The sequence below is a fragment of the Harmonia axyridis genome, chromosome 4 (genome assembly GCF_914767665.1).
Source record: "Harmonia axyridis chromosome 4, icHarAxyr1.1, whole genome shotgun sequence".
In the NCBI taxonomy this organism is placed as follows: domain Eukaryota; kingdom Metazoa; phylum Arthropoda; class Insecta; order Coleoptera; family Coccinellidae; genus Harmonia; species Harmonia axyridis.
This window is the reverse complement of record NC_059504.1, coordinates 37,092,186-37,108,498: the sequence shown is the minus strand read 5'-3', so window position 1 is coordinate 37,108,498 and position 16,313 is coordinate 37,092,186. Positions and strand designations below refer to the sequence as shown.

Sequence of the window (16,313 nt, the reverse complement as noted above, 5' to 3'; positions counted from 1 at the left end):
CGAATACAATGATTTTGAATTTGAATACCAAGCCTTGCAAAAATTATATCATAATGCTCTCAAAATAAATTTCGAAACTGTAATTTGTTCCAACGGAACAAATGACAAATACAACAATAGTGCTACCTCGCGAGAAAATTGAGAATGGTTTGGAAGGTATTCAAGGAGATCAAACAAGCAAATACTTATATAAGAAGTATGGGTTCCAGAACCGTAAAGTGCATTTTACAAAATGGTGGACATTTCGAACACTTACTTCATTAATTTTCATTTACTTTCGAATAATCATTTGATTTTTCTTTCATTAAATGATACTTTCGTTAAATTATTAGGAATTGAAATATTTAAATGATAATTATAAAAGAAGAACCAAGAAACCAGTATACTGGTTTCTTGCTCTGATTCTAATACGTTCCATTTAGTTCAAGATGGGTAAGTTGATTTTCTTATCGAAATTTATTGCATATTGCATGTTGTTAATTAAACTAAATGAAGGTAATACAGATCCGACTCGAAGAAAATTGGATAAGGGTCAAAATCACCAGAAAATCTATTTTGAATGACATTGTATGATATATCGTTGAATTCAGCGTTGAAAGTTATTTCGAAAAATGTCATAAAATATGCAGGTCCGTATTGAAAAAATTGAGGTTGAGGGTAGCCCAGAGAGTACGAAACGTTGGATACGAAATCTGATTACGTCAAATTGAGGATAATTCACTGTCAAATAAAAAATTCCTGTGACATTTTTTGACGATATTTGAAATGAAGTGGGAAAAAAAGAAAGATCAAAATGACATAATTTACTTTTCTTATGATATCTCGAAAACCGGCCCTGATAATCTCGATTTGTTTGAACTGCTTGATAATGCTTCTATGCATGCAACTTTTTGTCTACTTGACCGACCTTCTAACTCTTATGGTTTAAAAGTTACCAATACAATCCTATTGAAAAAGTGGCAACCCTGTATATACTTATTTGAAGTAAGTAATCAACTTACCGCTGGATCCATCATTTGTACCGGATTTTTTTCCAAGTATAGCAGGACAAGGGAATGATGCCATAAATTATGATTTCAAAATCAATTATAATATGATTCAATATTTCCAAGTTCGTTGCAACTGGAAATGTTGGACATGTTTCCTGGAATCTTGCTATCAACTCTCCGATATAATCTCCTACAACAATAAATAAGGGGTTTTCAAATGTTTCATCGTTAAAGTAGAATGAGAACCCTTATATGGATGGTTTCAAAAATCAATTCATGTGAGCGAAATTAAAAAGATTCTTCAGAGAAGTGAATAAATGAAAAACGCAGAAAATAATATTTTCTTATTTGAGACTTGAAAAAAACACAAACTGATCAATCACAAATACAATTGTTAGCTACATCCCCTGGAAAAGCTGACAATTGTCTGGCGGTGGCCCTCCACCGCCAGACAATTGACGAAATTAAAGAAAATGAGTGAATCAAAAAAATAATAACTTTCAGAATTCGACCGATATTAAAAAAAACGATGTAAATTAACCTAATATTGATTACTGGACGCAGATGTGATCACTATGGATGCTATATCAAGACTCACTGATCGAATTAAATATGTTTTCATTTTACTATGGAAATGAAAAGAACGGAGACAACAAATGCCACAGATGACAAATCAAACGCATCGAATTGAAATTGAGAATTTTCTTAATTACATTGTTGCAGCTCACATTCCACCAAAAAATAAAAGAAATGAAAAAAAATTAACTTAATTAATGTTCATGTTGTGTCGGCAACACACGGTGCGAATGCTTGCAATGTGGGTTGCTGAATTGTAAAATGTCAAACTTTTGGAAAATTACGTGCCCATAATGAACTACTTTTTGTACTATGAAAGAACAATTGTCTTGAGAACATCGCGAAGTGTGTATTGAAGTTTCGTTGCCTTTCTGATAACTCGAAAAGTGACATCCGCAAATTTGTTGTGCCCTTTATGTTTGAAATTTTCTCGCTTATTTAATGTACCCGCGTTTATTGAAACAACTCTTGATAGTGTTGATAACTGATAGAGACAGTGGTTTAGAATTAGTTTACTTCGATTGAAGTGTTAAGAAGGATTAACATCCAGTGAATGGAAATCACCTTTGAGGGATCCCTCCATGCCAACGAATTCAAGGAAGCCCCCAACATCATTGGCTTTCGGTAAGACATTTTATATTCAGTCTCTTACTGATCTGGAATCTGTAATTGTGTCTGCTGCCGCAACATCCAATACAGTACCCCGGTTAAGCTAGCAGAACCACTTTCGAATTTTTTTTTGGCCATAATTTTAAGCTAATTTATTACCCTATTCAAAAATTTTTTGCTCCTTAATTGTCGGAGAAATCGCGGGCTCTGCTAGCTTAACGTTAAGCTAGCAGAACCACCAAGCTAATCGATATCTTATGGAAAATAGGATAACACCATAATTCTAGGCTATTTTTAGGCTCACGTTTGAACCCATTAACAAATTTCTGAATATACATTTTTTTAAAAAAACCCTGGGTTCTGCTAGCTTTATGGTTAAGCTAGCAGGACCCAACCGTAAATAAAGACCTCAGAATAATTTGAATATCATAATAGTTTTAGGCTCTATTCAAGCTAATTAATTACCCTATTCCGAAATTTTTTGCTCTTCAAACTACCGAGAACTCGTGAGAACTTCTACTGCATTCATCCAATTCCGTCAGTACGTGAAAAATGCAAATTTCATATGAATATGGAAAAAATTATTACTGCATAATTTTAGGCTGTATTCAAACTAATTAATTACCCTATTCCGAAATTTTTTGCCCCTCAGATTACCGAGATCTCATGAGTTCCACTACTTCATTCATTCAATTCCGTCATCACGTGAAAAATGCAAATCTCATATGAATTTGGAAAAAATTATTACGCCATAATTTTAGGCTCTATTCAAACTAATCAATTACCCCATTCCAAAATTTTTTGCTCCTCAGATTACCGAGAACTCATGAGTACTTCTACTGCATTCATGCCAAAGAATTCAGTGATCTCGGTGATAATTTTAACCGCCCAGCCAACTCCTGCCAAATTGGATGAACTTTCGAGATGACTTTATTATTTTCATATATGAGTTTTTCATTTTCTTTGAAAAGCTCAATAACAAGTGCTCTGTTTACATTTTCTCGTCTTCCAGGTCTATCTACAATTTTGGAATTCATGGTACAATAACAACCTATACTACACTATTCGGGCCACTAGCTCTAAAGGCAAAAGACAAACGATGCTGTTTCTTGAGAAGGGTAATGAGATTTATGAAACTTCCCCATCTGGTAATTTTTTTACATAGAGTATTACGCATCATATAACATAAAATAGCAGTCCGCATCTGGTTTTTTCAGTCTCAGAGCAATAAAAACTGATAAACATGATTATTCTGGGTTTCTAGCAAATTCAAGTTCAAAGCGAGGTTCAAAGTATAGAAATCTGCTCGGAAATCTGTACTTCTCCGAAACCCAAATAAATACCTGTAATGGGTCTAAGTATAATTTAGTGTCCCAGCGAAGGTTTTACTGGCGTCTATTGGAGAATCTATTGTATTTTGTAGGTTCTCATGTAATAAAACTAATTGCAGGATTTTACAAACGACAATTTGATTATGGAAATATGACAATATTTTCGGAGAAACCAGGAGTTTGGACTTTCCAAAAATTACGAACGTTTTTACATTCATCATCAGATAACAATATTACCTGTTCGTTAAATAGATCTGTTGAATAGTTATGCATATTTTTTTGCTAGATATCAACAAAGATCCAGTACAGTAATAGGTGGAATATTCGAATGAGTATTAACTGAATAAACAGTTATCATATCATGAGACCATAGACAATATTCGATTAAACACCGAGTCATGAATGTAGTAGTAGAACTCATGAGTTCTCGGTATTCTGAGGGGCAAAAAATTTCGGAATTGCTTGATTAATTAGTTTGAATAGAGCCTAAAATTATGCCATAATAATTGTTTCCATATTCATATTTTCGCTTTTCACGTACTGACGGAATGGCATGAATGCAAGTACTCATGAGTACTCGGTAATCTGAGGAGCAAAAAATTTTGGAATGGGGTAATTAATTAGTTTGAATAGAGCCTAAAATTATGACGTAATAATTTTTTCCAAATTCATATGAGATTTGCAATTTTCACGTACTTACGGAATTGAATGAATGAAGTAGTGGAACTCATGAGATCTCGGTAATCTGAGGAGCAAAAAATTCCGAAATGAGGTTATTAATTAGTTTGAATTGAGCCTAAAATTATGCAGTAATAATTTTTTCCATATTCATATGAGATTTGCATTTTTCACGTACTGACGGAATTGGATGAATGCAGTAGAAGTTCTCACGAGTTCTCGGTAATTTGAAGAGCAAAAAATTTCGGAATAGGGTAATTAATTAGCTTGAATAGATACTAAAATGATTATGATATTCAAATTATTCTGAGGTCTTTATTTACGATTGGGTTCTGCTAGCTTAACCGTAAAGCTAGCAGAACCCAGGGTTTTTTTAGAAAAACGTATATTCAGAAATTTGTTAATGGGTTCAAACGTGAGCCTAAAAAGAGCCTAAAATTATGGTGTTATCCTATTATCCATAAGATATCGATTAGCTTGGTGGTTCTGCTAGCTTAACGTTAAGCTAGCAGAGCCCGCGATTTCTCCGACAATTAAGGAGCAAAAAATTTTTGAATAGGGTAATAAATTAGCCTAAAATGAGCCTAAAATTATGGCCAAAAAAAAAATCGTAAATTCGAAAGTGGTTCTGCTAGCTTAACCGGGGTCAATACAGTCCTAACTAGCTCTACGTATTAAATACGGTAAAACGCAACAGTTCATTTGTCATGAACAGTTAGCATTGAATCAAGTTTTCGATTTCTCGCAAATACTACGCCATAGACGAGATGTATTCTACGCCTATGGACTCAAAAGTTCTCACCTATGATAGGTTAGGTTTTCATTTCCGGATGTTTGACACAATATCCATGTTTTTCGAGTTTTTACTATGATTAAAATTGACAATATGTAACTTAAAATTCACGAACTTGTATAAAATAACGCCGATTACAAACGTGAAAGTAAAATGAAGTTAACATTAACACTTAATGTACCTCTAGGTCTAGAATCTAGATGGGACAAGCAATAACAACAACAGAAGCAAAGATTAGGGATTAGGATTGAAAATTTCCTGAAGTGACATATTTGTTGCAGTTCTTTAACATATTAGGCAATTTATTATAACATATCAAACCTCTAATAGAAGTGGAACTCATTGAAAAATTCAGTGCTGAATGTATCAACAAAAAAACTATTTTGATTAATGGTATCACACTGATGAACCTCAGAAACATCTCATTTCCTCAGATAAATAATCTGATAACATTTTAGCTTCAATTTTTGTATATTAAATCTAATGTTTTGAAATATATTCTTTGTTTGACCTGATTGATGTTCTTCTACCACATCTGAGAACCATTCTCATGCCTCTATTCAGGATTATTTGTGTTCTAGTGATGAACTTCGATTTCAAATTAGATAAGAGAGACGTATAATAATCTTAATGTGGTAGAACGATTGACCTAAACAAAACATTTCTTGTTTTCATGTCAACCGAACTTATTTTCAGTTTGTTTATTCAGTTATGACAGTTACAAAGATGACTTATAAGGGTGGTGTATATCAGGAGATTACAGAGAAAGTTATATGCATGAAGAATGAAGAAATATGCAGGTATACATACATTTCGAATAGTTGCCATTCTTGAAATTTGAAATGAAAAATTTAGTGGAGATTAGAAGTCCCAAAATGGTATTAAAAGTTACCGTTATTTTTGTTCTTAAATAAACGGTATGGTCCGTATATCGCCGAGAATTTCAGATCGGTTTTTACTTGGTGGTTTTCAATGTTTCAAGTCATTCAAGTCATTTATAAGGCGGCTGTGTGATCTTACAAAAAGTAGGAGAGCAATAATGAGAATTTCAAATGCTTAGTTTTGCATTTGCAATAAATTTCAGCACGACAAACCAAATAAAAATTAATTACTAAAATAACATACATGTTGAATATGGAAAAATATATTACATATTCTGAAAATGTTTTTAACGTTCAAATACTGGAGAATGTGACTCATCTGTTCAAATTTTTCGTTTAACTCCTCATCATATTTTCTTTGTCGTATCTTTACTACCCTATTGATAACTATTATAGTTGAAATGTTGAAAACTTTATCATTCACATATTGTTGAGTCAATTACTTGTTTTGCTGAATATATTTTTGTTTTACAAATTTCAATTTTTCAGAATCGGATTCTTCGATATTGAAAATTATATATTTCTTAAATGTCTATACATATAAGCTTTCGTTTCGAAATGGTTCTGATATTTAACTCTTACGTTCTATGAAGGTTATTAATACTAGTAGATACACCTTGAGAAGTGCAAATTTTTTGTGCCTAATATTCTATTGAATTCCTGAAAATATAATGAATAATTTTATTTATACCTACTTTGCGTATTCATCGATACCAACAACAAATTTGAATTCATAATAAAAATAACGAACATTCACACAATAATATGTAACAGATGAAGTACTCAAAAAGGGATTTCCCTGAAGGTTTTAAATTTTTCAACGTTTCATTTACATTTTGTGAATGTATCCACCGAAAGTTCGTTGACCTGACAATTCCAAACTCTACTTACCAGGCAGAGATTTCTTGGAATTCTGAATTAGAAAAATTATTATTCTCAAGTATTGTACTTTTTTTGATATTAAGAATTTTTGTTTTACTTTTAAGAGGTTGAGAAAAAGTAGCTATGCTAAACTTCGCCTCTTGATATGTATTCTTCTTTTTTTTAATAAAGGCAATTTATTATTAATGATCAATTTCTCTTCTATAAATGACATTTCCAGGTCTGGGTGCTCTTTCGATTGAACAGTTAGAATTTGCTCAAAGAGTTAGATTGTAAATATTTAAACTGTGGTTTATTGTAGACAAGATGATGGAATTTCTTCACGGCACTCATAGAATTTGGAGACGGACGAAGAATATTTGGACGATGAATAAATAAGGAATTCTGGGGGTGTACGGCAGACTTTCTGAAAAGTAAGTACCTACGCAGCGAACAAGATAAAACTTGCCATGTTGATTGCCAACGTCCGGAACGGATAGGGCACGCCAAGAAGAAGAAGTACTTATTCTTAATTCTGAACTAAATAATTTTCGATAATCGATTCTTATACAAGGGTTTAAATTACGGAATCAAGAGCGTAGACATAGGGACGGGTAGGTACCGAGGGGTAATTACCCCCCTCCCAAGATTTCCAAAAGATAAAATTTCAGAATTCTCTTAATGACGAAGAACGAAAATTTTTCCATAAAATGAACTACTATTCTTTTTACTTTAAAATCGATGCGGTAGCAAAAAATCGGACCCTTTTACGATTTCTGAGTTTATTAATGTTTTCAAGATGATTACTTTTATTGCAATACGAGCACCTCTACGTCCGAGGTTCATTATTTTCCTTTACCAAACCGTTTTGACGACGTCCCCCTTGTTTTGCCATATGTGATTTTTGCTTTTGTCATTGGTATACACTTACCCATTATTTTAGATTTTTTGTATCATTTTTGTCATCAAATTCGAAAAAAATTTTTTGACGACATTGTTTCCTCATATCTATCATGTGAGAAAAAGAGGTTTGATAACGAAGTTTGAACCAAATTACTGGAAATAATTTTTTTTTAATACCAATTCGTTTGTTTTTATCTTGTTCCTGAATTGAAGTTACGAAGGAAATGAGAGATTCCTTGGATTATTTTAAAAATGAAATGGCCATAAACATGAGCCCGCAAATGCTTTGTTTTCCAGATAGAGGCTGTTTCTTGTAGTACTACTTTTTTATGATGCTTAACCAGTTTATCGAATCTTTATTAATCTTCGCTATAGAGTTGGTAAATAAGTAACAAAACTTGAAATTTATTTATTTATCACAGCTACCTAACTGGATCTTTATAATAATTCGGTTTTCCCGGAGAATTACTATATAGAGCTGTTTGAATTTGTTTTTCGAAATCGATTGCAGATACGACAAAACTACAAGTAACCAAAAAGTGTAGTACTGAACCAGAGTTTCTTTTTAAATTTTTCTGTAGATTGCATTCAAAATTGTGAGATCACATGATAAAAACTTCAAATTGGAATATCTATACCAATTCAAGTTGAATATCTTGTGGAGGGAAGGTGCTATGAGAGAAAAAGTTGAACTTTTAACACCTGTTTCTCAAAAACAGAGCGTTTGCAGACTCATGTTATGGGACTTTTTTCTTGAAATAATCCGAGAAATCTGTCATTTTCATTTGTTCCTCCAATTCAGGAATATCCTGTAGATATAGTCAATTCAAAACAGATGTCTTCACAAATAAATTGCAATTTGAATGAAACACAATAAATTTTACAACACAGCCCAGACAATTTGTCGATGCGAATTACTCAGTTCAGTTCTTTGATAACTCCAGTATTGAAATTTTTGGACGAGAATGATACAAAAAATCGAAAAGAATGATGACGAATTCAAAAATCTCAGATGGCGAATAAGGGGCGATGCCGAGAAAGCGGCTAGATAAAGGAAAATAATAAACCTCGGACAAAGACGAGCTCGTAGTGCAATAAAGTACTCATCTTGAAAGCGATAATAAACACATAAACCGTAAAGGGGTCCGATTTTTTACTGATGTGTCGATTTTACGGAAGTGATATGATTATTGGTTCATTTTATGGAGAAATTATCGTTTTCGTCTTTGCGAGATTTCTCTAATTCAAAATATTGAAAATCTTGGGGGGGGGGGTGAGTGGTCTAATTTCTCCAAGTACTACCCCCCATTTCTAGCTCTTGATATAAACCATAAAAATAACTAGAAAAAAAAACGTTCTGGAACAGCACTGAAACCAAGAAATGTATAGCAAAATATTTGTTACAGTACTTTTTCAGAAATTCCCTGTAACTTATGCATGAATCAAGATATCTACGATCGATTGTTAATTTTGATGACCAAACATTGTTATAGTGTTGAATGTTACATGTTTTATATCTGACCTATAAAAAAATTTTCAATATAATAAATTGATAAAAAGCTAATGAGATTAGCAGTCAATGCCCCAAAATCATTGAAAACAAAATTAATAAATTGGTCACATGTAACATGGTTTCTTTTATTTCGAAATCCTAAAGTGCTGATCCAAATTCGAATCCATTCAGACCTTTAATTTCAATTCAAATCATTCATTAAGAATGTTTAGTGTTTCTTTTAGTGACAAGAATCGTTATCATAAAAAATTTCAGGTTAACTCCTACACGAATCGCGGAACTTTTTTGAACGGAAAATGGAACATGAGGAATATATAATTGACTTTCAAGATTTCTTTTTTTTCTAGGTCCATTGGTAGATTCCAGAACCAGTCAGCCTTTACATTGCTTAAGGTATTGAAGATCAGCTGATGAATGTTTAAATTTAACACCTCTTTCAAAGGGGTTCCATTTGTAGTTTGGGTAATTTCATCAAGGCTACATTTGCAGCTATTGCAAAAACTTACGCTTACTTAACCACTGATTTGTGGCCTGAAAATGTTCCGACTAAAACACCTTATCAGGAGTTCTCACACTTTTTATCTACTGTAAAGCCTAAAATTCCAGAATAATTTTTTTATGATAAGAACAGAAGATGTGACGAACGCACTGCTCTTCACTAATATACTTCATGGCATATAATTTAATTGAAAATGGGGAATATTTAATCGATCCCAAGTTTGGATGCTCTAGTTACGAGCTGCTTGAAGGATCCTTTTGCTGTCTTACGAGGAAAGTTGCCTCCATGGATCAAATATGTGATAGATCATTGTCCATTCATTTTCTCCTCGAGAACAAGGATATTTGCATTCAGAGTCCTAAATCTGGAGAGAACCAGAGCTTCTTTTAACGTGATGGATAGAAAAATGGAATATGTCGCATATTTTGGTAGTCTTTAACACACTTCTGTCTTTTAAAATTCGAAAGAAAAACATTCTCACCGAATTGATTAAGGTAAGTGAAATAAAGTTGAAAATAAAATTTACTTTGAGAATTCATATCGTTATAAACAATAATACACTGACAGAAGCATTAGAGCGCTCGTTCTTTCATTTACCTTTTTGGAGTCCACAGTGTATATTGTATATATGACCAATTATGTCATTGTTGTCTTTCGTAATATTTTTCACCTTTTTTTTTCACCTTTTCACCGAATCTGCTTTAAAAATTTAGAGAAATTTTTCTTTGTCTGAATTCGTAGTGAGGAAATAAGATTAAATCCTCTCATATATAACTCTTTGAACGCAGCGCATTTTTATGTTGGTTTTATTCATTTCAATGGATTGTTCGTCCTCAATTATTAATTTTTCCATTTTGAATTTAACTGCGGTGTGAAATTTGTTCCTTTTATTCATATATTTAATGAATTTGAATTATTTTTATTTAGTTGATCATTTACATTGAGAGAAGGAGGCTGATTCATTTTTCCAACAAACATTGAAGTTGCTTTTTTCACAAGTTTCTCTTTACAAAAAAGTTTATTTCCATTTTCTTGGTCGTTCAAATCAAATCAAATCAAATAATTTTATTCCCAAATCAATGTACAATACATGAAGAAGAACATGTCATAACAAAAATAGAATACAAGTTAATATAAATCAGCTATACTAATCCTTTACACTTACAGTGATCTAAATATTCTTGAACATTATAAGGTTCAGTTTCAATTAGAAAGTTTAATATTTCTCTTTTAAAATTTTTGAAATTATCCATTTGTTGAATCTTTCTTGGTAAAGAGTTATACAATTTCAGGTACATATATTTGACATTCTTCTCAGTCAAAGTTAAAGAGTGTTGGGGAAAATGAAAGGGAATCATTTTCCTTGTACTATTAGTATTTCTGAATTTTTCGAAATAAGAACTTTGCTGCCGGAAGAAGAGTAGGCACTTTTTCACGTATAGCCCCGTCAATGTTAGTATTCCATTCCTCCGAAAAACACCACGGCAGGAATCTCTGTATTTCATGTTATTCATAATACGTATTGCCGATTTCTGTACAATAAATATATCAGATGCATCAGAAGCATTACCCCATATCATATCCATACATACTTCCCATATTAATAAAAGTAATGAATTCTACAATACTCAACCATAGGAATTGAAAATTTCAGCTTTATTCACATTCACATTTATACCTATAAAACGGTGATTAATTTCTATGATCTGTCACAAGTATCATATAAACCATAAAAATTATTGATTTTTTTTTTGCATAAAGCGAATGATGCACTAACTGATTTTTCTCAAGATAGTGAATTACTGACCCTTATTCTTGTCGGTTTGGTGCGAGGGGAAATTGTGAGGTGGAAAAGTATATTTTCTTAATAATTAATTCCAAATCGAGCACATAATTCCGATAAGAATCGAAGGAGATACATACAAAGAAGATTGGACCATATTGCCTAAATATTGAAATTGATAACCGGGAACCAATATGACTAACAAGGTATGTTATTGTTGTAATAAACAATACGTGAATCATCAGGTCTTATCATGTGTCATATACAAGAACACCTTTGGAGGTGCATGTGTTGGTATAGGGAACTCCGAAGTTCGTATGATTAATTCAAAGAAGTCGATTGCATGGAATTGCCCCAAGTGTGAAAATTTGGGTGGCGATGTTGCATCGTTGAGGGCAGTTATTGCTTCTCTACAGGCGGAAATACAACAGCTTAAAGTCTCAGTTCAATCCCTCTCTTCACAACCACAGGATAAGAAATTGGATGGTGGAGAATTTGAAGAAGTTTTGTTGGAATTCGAGGAGCGTCAACTACGCAAAAATAATTTGATTATACATGGGCTGCCAGAAGGAACCGATGCAATGAATGATGATGAGAGGGATACTAGTGATTGCAAGGCTGTTAATGAGATGTTCCGAACCATATTACCTAATTTCCCCACACTAGAGCCATCACAGTTTAAGCGTTTGGGCAAGCCGTCGAGGGATAATGATAAGTCAAGACCTCTTAAGCTGACCATGAATAATAATCAACACGTGCGTAGAGTGTTAGGAAAATCCAAAATGTTTAGGGAGGATTTCAATGTATTCGTCTCATCTGATAGAACTCCGAGACAGAGAGATTATTTCAATAAAATCAAAATTGAATTAGAGCAACGGAAATCTTCGGGTGAGAATGTCGAATTGAAGTTCATGAAGGGCATTCCCGTTATTAGACTTTTAAACTAAATTCCCCCAATTACAATTTGAGGAAGCACGTTATGTACTATCAAAACGTACGTGGCCTCAATTCTAAAACTCATGAACTCAGGTCTGCTGTAGCAAGTGGTGATTTTGATGTTGTATGTCTTGCCGAAACATGGCTGAAGGATGGTGTGTATGATGGTGAATTGTTTCCCGCCGAGTACAGTGTTTTCAGATGTGATAGAAACTTGAGTACTACTGGTTTGTCAACGGGCGGAGGTGTACTGGTGGCAGTTCGCAGTAAGTTATGTGCGGTTGAAGTTGATTTATCAGGGCTTAAAACTCTAACCCCTTCCATTGATGCAGTAGCTTGTAAGATCATGTATGGACCTCATTCTTTCATTGTAGTACTGTTGTATGTTCCACCGCGAACAGATATTGCAACTTATCAACAACTGTTTGATTCACTGTCTTCATTCAGTCCATTATTAGATAGTAGATTGATTGTTCTGGGAGACTTTAATTGTCCTAAATATACTGAGAATTCTTTGTCTGATAACCGTACTTTAATAATCAACACGTTTTCTGAGTCACTTAAACTTCATCAATATAATGAAGTACGAAATTGTAGAGATGTATTGTTAGATTTGGTATTTTCTAATTTTAAGTGTAGTGTTTCCGGCTCAGACTATTCACTGGTATCAGTGGACTCTCATCATCCACCAGTTGAGATTTTTTTGTTTCCTGAACAAAACATAAGAAATTCAAATTTTTCAGTTTCTGACTCTGTCTACGCGTGTTCCAAGTTTAATTTTTCAAAGGCAAACTATGTAGATATGTACCGCTTTATATGGGAAACTGACTGGTCACCTGTCGTGAACGAAGGTGATCCGGATTTGGCTTGTGCCAAATTTTATTCACTTCTACAGCATATCTTTCTGAACACTGTACCAGTTAAGGTTTTGAGAAAGAGACGTTTTCCGTCATGGTACACAACCGATATTATTGATACTATTTACCTCAAAGAAACTGCCTTAAAGAACTATAGGAAATTTAATAATGACTTCAATCTTCTCCGCTATAAAAAACTAAGAGGTTTACTCAAATCAAAAATAAACAAAGCTTACAAAAATTATTTAAGTAGCTCCGAACAGAAACTACTGACAGATCCTTCAAGTTTTTGGTCTTTTGTGCAAGAGAGCAGAGGTCATTCTCGTATACCCGGTGTACTAAGTGACGGTCATAAAATGTTGCACAGACCACAGGATATTGTTAATGCGTTTGCCCAGCACTTCTGTAGTGTGTACGATGCGCCCTATAACAGTCAAGATTTGGTTGATATGAATGATAGCGATAGTAGTATTATCAATATTGGTAGGATTACAGAAACTGACGTTATAAAAGCATCGAAAAAGTTATCGAATAAGTTTACCGCTGGGCTTGATGAAGTCCCAAGTTTTCTTGTTAAAGACTGCATAGGTGTTCTGTCTGCACCTCTGACACATATTTTCAATCTGTCAGCTTCTTCGGGCACATTTCCTTCTGTTTGGAAGCGGTCAAAAATCATACCAGTTTTTAAGAAAGGTGATAAATCAGTTGTTGCGAATTATCGTCCGATTTCCATCCTGTTAAATTTTTCAAAGATCTATGAGATCATTCTTTATAATTCAATATTTCCTGCACTCAAGAACCAAATAAAACCGAATCAGCATGGTTTCATGCCCAAAAGGTCAACTAAAACTAATCTTATTTGTTTCTTTGAACATGTACTACAAACATTGGATGAGTCCGGTCAGGTGGACGTAATTTATACCGACTTTCAGAAAGCCTTTGACAAGATCGATCATAACATCTTGTTGAACAAATTAAGATCTAAGTTTGGTTTTGCACCGAAATTGATTGACCTGATAAAATCATATTTGGCAGATAGGATGTGTATTGTTCAGGTTGAGAATTGCTGCTCTATCGAGTTCTGTGCATTATCTGGAATTCCTCAGGGATCCAACCTCGGGCCTTTGCTTTTTCTATTATTCATAAATGATATCGTCGATATTATAGATGTACCAGTACTGTTGTTCGCGGATGATTTGAAGATATATCTCAGGATACTCAGCCTTAATGATTGTATCAGACTACAGTCGGCTCTTGATCAGCTATCAATGTGGTGCGCTGGTAATATATTAAGCTTGAATATCTCCAAATGTTACGTTATGACATACACAAAGAAGAAAACAATGATTGAATATGATTATAGGATCAGCAGCTCAGTACTTGCTCGTGTAACAGAAATTAGGGATCTGGGGATTTTATGTGACTCTACCTGTTCTTTTGTACCACATATAAATCAGTTAATACTTGCTGCCAATAAAACTTATGGATTTATAGTTAGAAACACAAAATACTTCTGTTGTTCAAAAACTTTGATAGCTCTATTTAATAGTTTAATTAGAAGTAGGTTGGAATATTGTAACATAGTTTGGAGACCTATATATGAATATCACAGGAGAAGAATTGAGTCAGTTCAGAGAAAATTTTATAAATATTTAATTTGGAGGGAGGATGGTGTTTACCCACCTATAGGTTGTGATCATAAATTATTACTTTCAAGATTCTGTGCACAGTCCATTGTAGATAGGGTGAACGTGTGTGCATTGATGTTTCTTTATAAAATAGTTAATGGCGGAATTGATTGTTCGGAGATTTTGTCTAGTTTGCCATTTCTGGTTCCCCGTTTGGGTTCCAGGAGTGAGGAGGTGTTCTACTGTGGAGCGGGGAGAACAAATTCGAGTCGTAGATCACCAATTTGTTATTCATGTAAGTTGTTCAACTCGCTCGCAAGTATATGTGACATACATTACGATTCTCCTCGATCCATCGTGGAGGCCTATTATTTTCACAGCTCTGTGAGCTGATCTTGGGTGGGGTTGGTGTATCTCTCTTTTTTTTTATGATTATGTACATTGCCATTCGTAATGATTGTTATATTGTTAAAATAATGTTATTGAAGTTGTGTTTTCCTGTAATTGGGGGTCAACCCTGTTGGAAATAAAGGACTTATTATTATTATTATATTATTATTATTATCAACTGGTACAACTAACGGAAAATATTAAGGAACAAATGAATCTCTCAACATATAACGGTGCAATTTTCTTGAACTTAGAAAAGGCATTTGATAAAATGTGGCATCGGGGTCTAATATACAGGGTCCTGCAATAGTGCGTTAGGCTTCCATAGCTCCCAAACCAGACGTTTTAGGAATTTAGTTGAAAAGCATTCCCTTTCTACTTTCAATGCTGCATCTCAGGAAATTATTTTCTGATATAATAAGAATAAAATTATTCAACAAATGGGTGATTTTTTGAATGGAACACCCCTTATATTTTTGCATATTTTCAATGCTCTTCAATACCTCTATCAAGATGCAAAATATTAGGGATATTTCTGAAATGGTACGTATCTTATTCAGAAAAAACTGCAAAATTTCGACGAAGTAGTTAGGTAAAAGCCCATTACCGATTTCCAGAAGCGATAGAAACATAAGAGTGATCAGAATTTCTTTTAACTTAAGAATTTGCCTAGTCATCGTTCCTAAAGGATCAACCTCTTTTATACAGGGTGTCAGTTATCAATGTCCAAATATGAAGAATTTCAAATTGTTTTTTCTCGATTTTTTCAAATGTAAAACTCTGCATTTTTTTCCATGATGATGTACACAGTTTAAAATCTTACATTTTTTCGGAAGTAACCTTAGGAATATTTTCACTCCTGTGTCCAGCAGGCACGAAAAATGACATTTCAACCTGTGTTGATTATCTATTTCCCTTATAATTCTTGGATTATCAACAGAGTAATGATGAAAATTGTGGCAATTGATGGCTCCGGAATTGTGGAAGGTTGCTTCATCACTGAATAAAACAAATTCAAAAACTGTAGGGTCTTGTTCAATTTGAAAACTTGCGCAGTTACAGAAATTCAGACGGTTTCCAAAATCG

The 16,313-nt window shown here is 33.5% G+C and overlaps 1 protein-coding gene and 1 long non-coding RNA gene across 2 annotated transcripts in view; one reads left to right on the top strand and one right to left on the bottom strand.

Annotated features, from left to right (window-relative positions):
* Positions 1-16,313, bottom strand: part of LOC123678914 (E3 ubiquitin-protein ligase TRIP12-like) — a 71,666-nt gene that overhangs the window by 13,030 nt on the left and 42,323 nt on the right. The window lies entirely within an intron of this gene.
* On the top strand, positions 1,719-10,169 carry LOC123678917. Its single transcript, XR_006747314.1, has 3 exons — positions 1,719-2,189; positions 7,041-7,152; positions 9,482-10,169. It is a non-coding gene; the product is annotated as an uncharacterized LOC123678917 (long non-coding RNA).